This window comes from Oncorhynchus tshawytscha, linkage group LG06 (assembly GCF_018296145.1).
Source record: "Oncorhynchus tshawytscha isolate Ot180627B linkage group LG06, Otsh_v2.0, whole genome shotgun sequence".
Lineage (NCBI taxonomy): Eukaryota > Metazoa > Chordata > Actinopteri > Salmoniformes > Salmonidae > Oncorhynchus > Oncorhynchus tshawytscha.
Window position 1 is genome coordinate 34,762,495 of NC_056434.1, and position 12,592 is coordinate 34,775,086.

Here is a 12,592-nt window from a genome sequence, read left to right on the forward strand (position 1 = left end):
GACAACCCGCACATCCTACATGCACTGTATCTGCGATCTGTTGGCTAGAGCGCAGGTGCAAGACCAGAGAAGACATATTTTCTATTTAAAGCAACAGTTTTTGTGACAAAACTAGTGGTAGAGTTAAAAATGCGATGGAATCACATTGAACTTTAGATTTTTATATGGTACATGAAAACTTAAGCAAAATAATATATGTTGTGTGCACTACGTTATTACACAAAAAAACATTTTTTATCTGCAACAAATCTATTTGGTGGAAACATACCACTGGTAGGAAAATGCACATATTCTACAATATTGATATTAAAATCTGTCGCGAATTGGATGGAAACCTAGCTACTGCAATTTCAATTTAGCTTGATTTGCTTTGTCTATCACTAAATTTGCTTGAGATGATTTTTCTGCAAAACTGCTCACTGCATCCAAGTTTCTTAACATAGAAATTTCAAAGGGCTGTCAGTCAAGGCAAGCTCATGAATATAAACTCCCCACCCACTCAACCAGTCTTTTCAAACTTCTCTGTAGTTAGCCATGAGAGAAAAATTATTTTTTCTGAAATGTGGAGCATTTCTAGCCTCCCAAAAATATTTTGGGTGATATTTTAGTCACTCAAAAGGCTATTTTACATATACAGGTCTGGTGCAGTCAATATGTTTTCCTGAGTTTTGTATCATATTGTACAGCAGCTGATGAAAATAACAACGTAAACGTGTGAGTAAATGTGGTGTTTCCTAATGGGGTGGCAGGGTAGCCTAGTGGTTAGAGCGTTGGACTAGTAACCAAAAGGTTGCAAGTTCAAATCCCTGAGCTGACATGGTACAAATCTGTTGTTCTGCACCTGAACCCACTGTTCCGTCATTGAAAATAAGAATTTGTTCTTAACTGACTTGCCTAGTAAAATAGAAAAATTGTTTCTGGTAGAAAATGCAATCTACACAGAAACATCTAATCATCAGGTTTGCATTCCATGGTGACATCACCATGCAGTAAATTGGTTAATAGACCAAAAACAAAGAGTTCCAACCTCTCAGCCAATAACAGCTTGTTTTCTGCTCCCCACTCAGTCTTTTTTTTTTATTCATGGGGTAGATCAGCTTTAATATTGAACATAGATTGTAGCTCCAATCAATGTAATTCTGCATAATTTCCAATCCCCCATATATATCTTTTTGTAAATATATATATTCATATACAGTACCAGTCAAAGGTTTGGACACCTACTCATTCAAGAGTTTTTCTTTATTTTTACTATTTTCTACATTGTAGAATAATAGTGAAGACATCAAAACAATGAAATAACACATATGGAATCATGTAGTAATCAAAAAAGTGAAAGCTTTGCACACTCTTGGCATTCTCTCTCTTAAAAATTGTATCCCCCATACATATAACATTCTATTGGTTGCAAGAATTTTGTATAATAATATAAATTGAAAAATTCAAAGTTTTGAATCTGGCATCGTTTTGCGTATCAGTTCATAAACCATGTGCCATGGAATTGGTACGTTGTAAATCTCTTCCCAACTATTTTGCAATCTATTATGTCACAGCTGTCTATTAGTATGTTTGAGTTTTAACCACAATATTTGTTGGATTATTTGTAAAAAATAAGAAAAAATCTGGTGGATTAAACTGAAATTGCAACCAACTTTCTATGGCTTGTTTTTAAAATAATTATATTTTGGAGATTTACTCTGTTGTGCAAAACTCACTCTGAGAGCCCCCACCTATTCCATATGTGTTATTTCATTGTTTTGATGCCTTCACTATTATCCACTTACGCAATGTGATCTTTCTCGCCCATATTTCAAAATAAAAGCCTGAAACTATGTCTAAAGACTGTTGACACCTTAGGGAAGCCATAGAAAAAGGAATCTGGTTGATATCCCTTTAAATGGAGGATAGGCATGCATAGCAACAGAGAGGTTTCAAAATAAGAGGCACTTCCTGATTGGATATTCCTCAGGTTTTCACCTGCAATATCAGTTCTGTTATACTCACAGACAATATTTTGACAGTTTTGGAAACTTTAGTGTTTTCTATCATAATCTGACAATTATATTCATATTCTTGTTTCTGGGGCTGAGAAATAGGCAGTTTCAAATGGGTACGTTTTCTTTGCCAAAAACGAAAATACTCTCCCTGACACGCAAAAGGTTACATAGCCTGCGTATGGTTGAAATTAACAAAAGCCTGAATTAATATAATAATTAACAGATAATTGTTTTCAGGCTTTGTATCCATCTACCGGGTTGTTGACCTCCTTGTCTACAACGACTCCTTCCAAACCTGAGAGGTCACTCGCACACCTCCTGTTTCCACGATGGTGTTATTCCACCATTATTTTGCCGGTTACGTTAGCCATATTCACGTGAGCTAGGCTAGCCAGGAAAGGTTCACTTGGCAATGTAGTCATGTGTGGGTGGAGGGAACATAAACGGTGCATGTGGGCAAATTAGGAATGTTTCAGCAAAACACAAACAATGGACAGTTCACTGCTTTAGGCTACTACCGGTAACTGCCAAAATAATGGAAACACTTGTGTAAATGAGGGATACAACGTGTATTGAAAGCAGATGCTGCCATACCACTGTGGTTCCTGAGTTAATTAAGCAATTAATGATAATGCCTCCATCCACAGGGCACAAGTAGTTGCTGAATGGTTTGATGAGCATGATAACAATGTAAGCCATCTGCCATGGTCATCTCAGTCACCAGATCTCAACCCAATTGAACACTTATGGGAGATTCTGGAGTAGCACCTGAGACAGCAGTTTCAACAAAACACCAAATTATGGAATTTCTTGTGGAAGAATGGTGTCACATCCCTGCAATATAGTTCCAGATATGTGTAGACTCTATGCGAATATGTTTGTTCTGAATCACAAAATAATGTTTTCATTCCACCACCAGCTGAATTTTTTTGCGGGTCACTCGCTGGGGAACCGTGGGTGTCCAACCCGATGCAGGACTGTACTATGAGGGACGTTCCACGAAAATAATGCATTTTGTATCCCTTTAATATTTGAAGTAGAAATTGAGTCTTTGCTCAGCACCGCCCCAGAATTTTTGACAACCAATCGCAGCGCTCCAATGGATAGCAACTGTTGTCAATTCCGACACCTCGGACAAGCTCGTATTTAAATCGCATGAAAGCCAGTGAGGGCATTGGCAAAAACAGAGTTTTCTTTAAAAAAAGAAAAAGGCTAAATAATATAACACTGCACCAGGAGTACTTGCTACTGTGATTCCTGAAATGCAGAGCCTGTTGCAGAGTATTGTTCTTATCTGAAATTATAATTACTTTTGTTACATTGTTTGCTACCTCAGCTGGTCAGCTAGTCTCTTAATAAAACTTATTTTCTCAAAATGTATGTTAGCCAGCAAACTTAGCAATGTTATGAATACAACCCCAATCTGCTTATGACATCAGGATACAATTTGAGAGCACTAGTTAACTCCAAAAGTGGCTATGGCTTTGACTGCAAGTTGATAATGAATTCAAAGCCATTCAGTGGCTAGCTACACTATAAACATAATTTTACTAGGTTCCTGTGAAGCAATTGTAATGACAGTCCACAACAACATACCCCAGAGTTTCCTGATTAGCAAGAGGTATACTGTGTTTAATTTAATTGTGTATTAGAAACACAGTTGGAGATCATTGTGAGGGGATTTCACCAGTGGTTGAATGTGGTATTGGGCTTCCCGGGAAAATGTTGTCTGAGGTTGCAACAGTAACCAAGGGGGACGGGGCTTAGCGAAGGGTCAATTGTGCACCAATATTGAATTTTAAAAGCCTGTTATAGTAAATAAAGAGCAACATGGACAATTCAATAAATCATATTTTTAGATGAATAAAGACTTGCTAAGGTGCCAAAACATGTTTTTTATGAAGTAGAACATGTGCTCTTTATGACAGAATGTTAAAATCAGGTGAAATCAAAAGTTACACTTCTCCAAATTGGTGGAACGACCCATGAGCTCTTGGCTTTATCCTCAGTTAGAGTCACATACAACACACTGTGATGGTTTTCTGGTTATGCCTCTTCTCTCCTGTCCATCAACCCTCTTTTCTATTCCCCTACTTTTATCTGACCTCTGATTTCTCCCCATTTCCAACCTTCTCTTCCTCCACTTTTGCACTCTTTATATTCACCTCATGTCTTCTTCCTTTTATATATGCTCTCTCAACTCTCCTCCCTCTACGTTTCTCCCTCTTTCCCTCTCTATGGCCTTGCTCCCAGCTCAGTCTGGATAGCAAAAGACACACTGGTGCCACTTGGCCACTAAATACACACAGAGCCCTGTTTCAGGGCCACTGAGTGCCAGCGTCTGTTTCAAGGGGCCAATAGTCATGCCAACCGGGCCTTGGCACAAGACATAACAGTTTGCTGATGACACAACAGTGGTAGGCCTGATTATCAACAAGAACGAGACAGCCTACAGGGAGAAGGTGAAAGCCCTGGCGGAGGGGTGCAAGGATAATAACCTCTGTCAACATCAACAAAACGAAGGAGCTGATCATGGACTTCAGAAATGCAGCAGAGAGCGCACGCCCCCATCCACATCGACGGGGCTGCAGTGGAGAGGGTGAAAGCTTCAAGCTCCTCGGCTTGCACGTCACTGATGACCTAAAATGGTCCATTCACACAGACGGTGTAGTGAAGAAGTCGTTGGCCCATAAGACCCTCACAAACTTCTACAGATGCACCATTGAGGGTATCTTGTCAGGCTGTATCACTGCATGGTACTGCAATTGCACCGTCTGCAACCGCAGGGCTGTCCAGACGGTGGTGCGGTCAGCCCAAAGCATCCCCTGGGACACACTTCCTGCCTTCCATTACTCTACAGCAACCAGTGTCACAGGAAGGCCAAGAAGATCATCAAGAACCTCAGCCACCCGAGCCATGGAGTGTTCACCCCGCTACCATCTAGAAGGCGGAGAAAGTTCAGGTGCATCAAAGCTTGAACCGAGAGACAGCTTCTATCTTCAGGCCATCAGACTGTTAAATAGTCACTATTAGCCGGCCTCCAACCAGTAACTTGCCCTAAACCTTAATCACTGTTACTAGCCGGCTACCACCTGGTGCTCTACCCTACACATTAGAGACTGCTGCTGCCCTATGTACATATAGACATAGCATACTGTTCTACCCACTTCACATATATACTGAACAAAAAAGTAAAACGCAACGCAATGTAAAGTGTTGGCCCCATGTTTCATGAGCTGAAATAAAAGATCCCAGAAATGTTCCATATGCACAAAAAGCTTATCTCTCAAATGTTTTGCAAAAATGTGTTTATATCCCTGTTAGTGAGCATTTCTCCTTTGCCAAGATAATTCCTCCACCTGACAGATGTAGCATATTAAACAGCATGATCATTACACCTTGTGCTGGGGACAATAAAAGGTCACTCTAAAATGTGCAGTTTTGTCACACAACACAATGCCACCGATGTCTCAAGTTTGTGCAATTGGCATGCTGACTGCAGCAATGGCCACAAGAGCTGTTGCCAGAGAATTGGATGTTCATTTCTCTACCATAAGCCGCGTCTAACGTTGTTTTTGAGTATTCTGCAGTACGTCCAACCAGCTTCACAACCGCAAACCATGTGTATGGCGTTGTGTGGGCGAGCGGTTTGCTAATGTCAACATTGTGAACAGAGTGCCCCATGGTGTCTGTGGGGTTATGGTATGGGCATAAGCTACGGACAACAAACACAATTGCATTTTATTGATGGAAATTTTAATGCACAGAGATAAAGTGATGAGATCCTGAGGACCATTGTCGTGACATTCATCCGCTGCCATCACCTCATGTTTCGGCATGATAATGCACGGCCCCATGTCACAATGATCTTTACACAATTTCTGGAAGCTGAAAATGGCCCAGTTATACCATGGCCTGCATACTCACCAGGCATGTCGCCCACTGAGCATGTTTGGGATGCTCTGGATCGATGTGTATGACAGCCTGTTCCAGTTCCCACCAATATTCAGCAACTTCGTACAGCCAGTGAAAAGGAGTGGGCCAACATTCCATAGGCCACAATCAACAGCCTAGTCAGCTCTATGTGAAGGATATGTGTCTCGCTGTATGAGGCATGCCTCAAACAGCGAGACACATATCCTTCACATAGAGCTGACTAGGCTGTTGATTGTGGTCATACCAGATACTCACTGGTTCTGATTCACGATCAACTTTTTTTATGCACCAGTATCTGTGACCAACAGATTCATGTTGACTGTATTGACTGTATTCCCAGTCATGTGAAATCCATACATTTCCTTAAATCAATCAAATGTACTTTTAAAGCCTTTTTTACATCAGCAGATGTCACAAAGTGCTGTACAGGAACCCAGCCTAAAACCCCAAACAGCAAGCAATGCAGATGTAGAAACATGGTGGCTAGGAAAAACTCCCTAGAAAGGCATAGACATAGGAAGAAACCTAGAGGGAACCATGCTCTGAGGGGTGGCCAGTCCTCTTCTGGCTGTGCCGGGTGTAGATTATAACAGTACATGGCCAAGATGTTCAAACAATCATAGATGACCAGCAGGTCTATCACATTCAAGAATAAGACCCAGGTGCAGATAGTGTTGAAATAACAAAAGTTTATTATTCGAACAGGGGCAGGCAAAAGGGCAGGTCAAGGGCAGGCAGAGGTCAGTAATCCAGATAGGTACAGGACGGCAGTCAGGGTCAGGGCAGGCAGGGATGGTGTACACCGGGAAACAATAAAACAGGAACTATAGCAAAGACAGGAGCAAGGGAAAAAACGCTGGTAGGCTTGACGAACAAAATGAACTGGCAACAGACAAACAGAGAACACAGGTATAAATACACAGGGGATAATGGGGAAGATGGGTGACACCTGGAGGGGGGGGGGTGGAGACAATCACAAAGACAGGTGAAACAGATCAGGGATTGACAGGGTCAAATAATAAAAATCACAGTGGTTTTAGATGGTGCAACAGGTCAGCACCTCAGGAGTAAATGTCAGTAGTCTTTTCATAGCCGATCCTTCAGAGTTAGACAAGCAGGTGCAGTAGAAAGAGAGAGTCGAAAACAAAACAGCATGTCCGGGAAAAGATACAGTAGCACGTCCGGTGAACAGGTCAGGGTTCCATAGCCACAGGCAGAACAGTTGAAACTGGATCAGCAGCATGACCATGTGGACTGGGGACAGCAAGGAGTCATCTGGCAAGGTAATCCTGAGGCATGGTCCTAGGGCTCAGGGCCTCCGAGAGAAGAGAGAAAGCGAGAGAGACAGAGAGAGAGAGAATTAGAGGGAGCATATCTAAATTCACACAGTACACTGGATAAGACAGGAGAAATACTCTAGATATAACAGACTGAACCTATTCCCCCGACACATAAATACTGGAGGCTGAAAAAGGAGGGGTCGGGAGAACTGTATCTCAGAAAATCTTTGAAATTCTTGCATGTTGCATTTGGATTTTTGTTTAGCATATACTGTATTCTACTTATTGTTCATCCTGTATAACTATTGCTGTAAACATTTTCTATTCGTATATTATACAACGGGTGGGTCTAATCCTGAATGCTGATTGGTAAAAACTGCATTCCAGCCGGTGTCTATTCCACAAGTTATCACTGACTAAATCTATGCTGTTAAAATGCCTATTTACTCTGTTCCATCTGACTGCACAATCCACTGTCTCATCAACCCAGCCAGGCAATTTATAGAGTTGATCTCTACCCACTATAAAAAGCATCTAGACATTATCTCACATTTCTTTTTGACTAACATTTAGTTTTCAACAGTGGATGTTTGTATAAACCTTGCTGTCTGTCTCTCCTACATTTGCAACATTGTTTCAATATTCAAATTCGATATCCAGCTGTCCCATAGTAATGAACGTGTCGGGAGTCGGGATGAAATATACAGCTATACAGCTCAGCCAGTAGAACACATGAATCAGCATTATTTGTATGGATTTATACAAAGAACTATCAATAGAAAACAGGTAAAACAAAAAGAAGTGCAGATAGTTTGCAGTCTTTCCAGCTTCAGTTTCAAATTATTAAGCTAGCTATGTTGTTGCCCAGCTCCTCTGAACAACAGTGTCCTGACAAGAAAAAATAATTTTCTATGCCAGGTGAAATTGCGCATCATTAGCTCGTTGTTAGCTCCACAGATGACTCAATCTCAAATCGGACTCCACACTGCCCTTGGACACCCACCTGGACAAAAGGAACACCTTTGTGAGAATGCTGTTCATTAACTACAGCTCAGCGTTCAACACCTTAGTGCCCACAAATCTTATCACTAAGATTGGGACTAAACACCTCCCTCTGCAACTGGATCCTGGACTACCTAACGGGCCGCCCCCAGGTGGTAAGGGTAGGCAACAACACATTTGTCATGCTGATCCTCAACACGGGGGCCCCTCACGGGTGCGAGCTTAGTCCCCTCCTGTACTACCTGTTCACCCACGACTGTGTGGCCAAGTATGACTCCAACGCTATCACTAAGTTTGCTGATGACATAACGGTGGTAGACCTCATCACCGACAACGGTGAGACAGCCTATATGGAGGAAGTTAGAGGCCTGACAATGTAGATTCAGGACAACAACCTCTCCCTCAAAGTGATCAAGACAAAGTTGATGATTGTGGACTACAGGAAAAGGAGGGCCGAACAGGCCCCCCATTCACATTGACGGGGCTGTAGTGGAGCAGGTCGAGAATTTCAAATTCCTTGGTGCCCACATCACCAATAAGCTCTCATGGTCTAAACACACCAAGAAAGTTGTGAGGGCATGACAACGGCTTTTCCCCCTCAGGAGACTGAAAAGATTTGGCATGGGTCCCCAGATCCTCAAAAAGTTCTACAGCTGCACCATCGAGAGTATCCTGACTGGTTGCATCACTGCCTGGTATGGCAACTGCTCGGCATCCAACCTTAAGGTGCTAGAGGGTAGCGCGTACGGCCCAGTACATCACCAGGGCCAAGCTTCCTGCCACCCGGGACCTATATAGTCGGCGGTGTCGGAAGAATTGTCAAAGACTCCAGTTACCCAAGTCATAGACTGTTCTCTCTGCTACCATACGGCTAGTTGTACCGGAGCACCAAGTCTAGGTCCAAAAGGCTCCTTGACAGCTTATATCCCCAAGCCGTAAGACTGCTGAACAATTAATCACATTTCCACGGGTACTATTTATATTGACCCCCCTTTGTTTTTACACTGCTGCTACTGGCTGTTTATTATCTATGCATAGTTACTTTACCCCTACCTACATGTACAAATAACCTTGACTAACCTGTACATTGACTTGGTAACGTTCTTATCCTATCTTGTCCCTTGCGGCTAACTTACAACCATGTAAAAGAGTGTAGCCAGAAAGTACTGGTACCCCCTGAATAAAGTCTCATTATTCTTATTTTTTATATTCTTCATTTGTTTGACTTTAGTTTATTTAGTAAGTATTTTCTTAACTCTATTTTCTCAACTGCATTGTTGGTTAAGGGCTTGTATGTAAGCACTTCACTGTAAGGTCTACCCACACCTGTTGTATTTGGCGCATGTGACAAATACAATTTGATTTAATTTGTTATGGATGTATCAAAATAAATATCACTAGAAAACCGCTTAAACAAATGCAAATGCAGCTAATTCCTTGCTTTCTGGCTGCACTCTTTGACATAACTGTAAGTTATTCGTAGTTGGCTAGTTAGCAAGCATGGGATAAGATCGTTTCCAGCCAATATGGCAATGGAATATTTAGAACGACTGGGAACGACTGGGTCGCGTCCATAGATACAGAACGAAGACTGAATGACTGGGTCGCGTCTCTGGCAACCGAACCAATAGATCAAACAACCAGCCGGCTTGGGTAGCAACCCCAGATTTGTGTCGGTACTATATCTTGTGGAAGGATGAAACAGAATAAATTCATCAAAATAACATTAATAAAAATGTAAATTATTATTTTAATATGTTGGTAACACATTGTATAAAAGTGATAATGCCCTTGAAGCAGGTGTATGGAGGATATATTGACTTAGTCTCCGGCCTAACAACACCTGTGCCAATATATCCTCCAAACACCAGCTCTCAGGCATTATCACTTAACTGTCCATACTTTCTATACACACCATTATTTATATATACTCTAATATTGCTCGTTCTGATATTTATTCATTTTCATTTGGGGGATTTGTTTGTATTGTTTTGTACTGCTATGTATTGTTGGAGCTAGTCTGTTGGAGCTAGACTGTTGGAGCTAGACTGTTGGAGCTAGTCTGTTGGAGCTAGTCTGTTGGAGCTAGTCTGTTGGAGCTAGACTGTTGGAGCTAGTCTGTTGGAGGTAGTCTGTTGGAACTAGTCTCTTGGAGCTAGTCTGTTGGAGCTAGTCTATTGGAGCTAGTCTGTTGGAGCTAGACTGTTGGAGCTAGTCTGTTGGAGCTACACTGTTGGAGCTAGTCTGTTGGAGCTAGACTGGAGCCAGTCTGTTGGAGCTAGTCTCTTGGAGCTAGTCTCTTGGAGCTAGTCTGTTGGAGCTAGTCTCTTGGAGCTAGTCTGTTGGAGCTAGTCTGTTGGAGCTAGTCTCTTGGAGCTAGTCTGTTGGAGCTAGTCTGTTGGAGCTAGTCTGTTGGAGCTAGTCTGTTGGAGCTAGTCTCTTGGAGCTAGTCTCTTGGAGCTGGTCTGTTGGAGCTAGTCTGTTGGAGCTAGACTGTTGGAGCTAGACACACAAGCATTTAGCTGCACCTGCGACAACATCTGCAAATATGTGTATGCAACCAATGAAATGTAATTTGTGTACGTGTGTGGGGACCAGGGTTATTTGAGCTTTTTATGAAGTGTATTTCATCAGCCTTCACTCTCAATTACCCTGTTCTCTGTGGCACTTTCCTGCTCTCCCTTTCGTTTTTACTCTCTCTCGTTCTCTCCGCTTCAGTGTGATCGGTGACGGTCATCTTTGGTCACAGTCTGGTTGTGGTAGTGGCACTGTCAGGGGTCTTATTTCATGGTGTTCACACACACACACACACACACACACACACACACACACACACACACACACACACACACACACACACACACACACACACACACACACACAGAGAGAGAGAGAAACACTCCTCGCAGAGTAAAGACGAGGGAATGGTTTTACATGCTCACCAGTCCGAGTGGTGAGCCTGCCGAAGGAAGCAAATTGTTGACTCGTGTTGTGACTGAGTGATGGAGAGCAGAACCAATCAGAAATACTTTTGGCATTTGTGTCCTGCCACTCTAATCTCTAGTTCAGTATGTCATTCTGGGCAGAAGTTAGGGGTTGAAAAATAATGCATTCATGTATTGGAAAAGACAACATGTCTCCAAAGGATACTCATGGTTCATCATCATTGCTTGTAAAAGGTTCACCTTTTTATCATTTCAATGCCCAATGTTTGACTCTGCCTTCTGACATTCATCAAGATGCACGTTCAACAATAGTGGACTAATAGTGGTCATGAATGAAATACAATGTTCATGTGATTTGGGATGTTAGTTTGAAGTGACTCAGAAGTAACGTTGAATTTGAACTGTAGTATGAATGTTGATGTGTGATATGAGTTTATGTCAGAGAGAGGATTAAAGTTATGCTCCAGAATTTTATCCTTTCAGCCAGTAGTTTTGAAAGTGATACTTGAGCCAAAACAGGTCCTCGTTTTTTGTGTACAGTGTCATGATGATACGTTCCCGAATTTAATTTGCATACTATTTTACAGATTTGTACCCCTTTTTCGTGATATCAATTGGTAGTTACATTCTTGTTCCATCGCTGCAACTCCCGTACAGATACGGGAGAGGCGAAGGTTGAGAGCCATACTTCCCCCAAAACACAACCCTGCCAAGCCGCACTGCTTCTTGACACACTGCTTACTTAACCCGGAAGCCAGATGCACCAATGCGTTGAACTGGCGACCGTGTCAGCGTGCATGTGCCCGGGCCCGCCACAGGAGTTGCTAAAACGCGATGGGACAAGGACATCCCGGACGGCCAAACCCTCCCCTAACCCGGACGACACTGGGCAAATTGTGCACCGCCTCAAGAGTCTCCAGGTCGCGGCCGGCTGTGACATATCCTGGGTATGAACCTGGGTCTGTAGTGATGCTGTGCCTTAGACCGCTGTGCCACACATGAGGCCCCAGACTGCATATTTAAGTGGTGATGCAATGCTCTGGGGTTATTGAGGAGCTTATCATCATGGTTCCTGTGGCTGTCTGCTAATTGGCAGGTTGATTTCCTGGTCCTTGATTACAGCTAGCTTGGGTGAATTCAGCTGAAGAAGGGAAATAGAGATGATGGTGTGTGTGTGTGTCAGTTCCCTGAAGGTCTACCATATTTCACTATTGAGACATTTCTGAATAGAGTGAAGGCAAGTAATCGCTTAGTGCTATGTAATGGTTGTATGCCAAGCCAAAGGACAGGGAACGGCATCGAGGGAGTATGCCCAGGAGACTGACACAGTGAAGCAGGTTTAATCTGTGATCAGAGAGAGGGAACACAGCAGGTTTCCTCCAGGAGACGGGGTCGATGCAGCTCCTCTATCCGATCAGAGTGAGCCCTGCCT

The 12,592-nt window shown here is 42.6% G+C and overlaps 1 protein-coding gene across 1 annotated transcript in view; it reads left to right on the forward strand.

Annotated features, from left to right (window-relative positions):
• LOC112245254 (SH3 and multiple ankyrin repeat domains protein 3) overlaps positions 1–12,592 on the forward strand; it is an 81,473-nt gene that overhangs the window by 21,399 nt on the left and 47,482 nt on the right. The window lies entirely within an intron of this gene.